Here is a 1,295-nt window from a genome sequence, read left to right as displayed (position 1 = left end):
ACGTCAAAACGTAGTAGTATACATCGTTATATGTTATATCGTAATACCATATAACGTTAACCGTTTTATCATTATACTACACAATGATGTACGTCATAACGTAGTACTATAAAACGTTATATGTTATATTGTAATACCATATAACGTTAACCGTTTTATCATTATACTACACAATGATATACGTCATAACGTAGAACTATATAACGGTATGTGTTATACCGTAATACCATATAAGGTTATACGCTATAACGTAATACCATATAACGTTATACGTCATATCATAGTACTACACAACGTTATACGTCATAACGTATTACTATATAACGTTATACCCTACAACGTAGTACTACATATCGCTATAAGTTACAACGCAATATTATTTAACGTTATACGTCATAACGTAGTACTACATAGCGTTATACGTTACAACGTAGTACTATATATCGTGATACGTCACAACGTAATACCATACAACGTTATACGTTATATCAAAATACCACACAACGTTTTACGTCATAACGTAGTAATATACAACGTTATATGTTATATCGTAACACCGTATAACGTTATACGCTATATCGTAATACCATATAACGTTTTACATCATATCATAGTACTACACAACGATATACGTCATAACGTAGTACTATATAACGTTATATATTGTATCGTAATACCATATAACGTTAAACGTTATATCATAATACTACACAATGATATACGTCATAACGTAGTACTGTAAAACGGTATGTGTTATATTGTAATACCATATAACATTATACGCTTTAACGTAATTCCATGTAACGTTATACGTCATGACGTAGTACTACATAACGTTATAAGTCATATCGTATTACTATATAACGTTATGTGTTATATCGTAATACCGTATAACGTTATACGCTATATCGTAGTAACATAAAACGTTATACGTTATATCATAATACTGCACAACGTTATACGTCATAACGAAATACTATACAACGTTATATGTTATATCGTAATACCATATAACGTTAACCGTTATATCATGATACTACACAATGATATACGTCATAACGTAGTACTATATAACGTTATACGTTACGACGTAATACTATATGTCGTTATACGTTTCAACGTAATACCATATAACGTTCAACGTTATATCATAATACTGCAGAATGGTATACGTCATAACGTAGCACTATAAAACGGTATGTGTTATATTGTAATACCATATAACGTTATACCCTATAACGAAATACCATATAACGTTATACATTATATCAAAATACTACACAAGGTTGTTCGTC

This window comes from Bombus pyrosoma, linkage group LG18 (genome assembly GCF_014825855.1).
Source record: "Bombus pyrosoma isolate SC7728 linkage group LG18, ASM1482585v1, whole genome shotgun sequence".
NCBI lineage: Eukaryota > Metazoa > Arthropoda > Insecta > Hymenoptera > Apidae > Bombus > Bombus pyrosoma.
The sequence above is the reverse complement of the archived record's forward strand: the minus strand, read 5'-3'. Positions refer to the sequence as shown.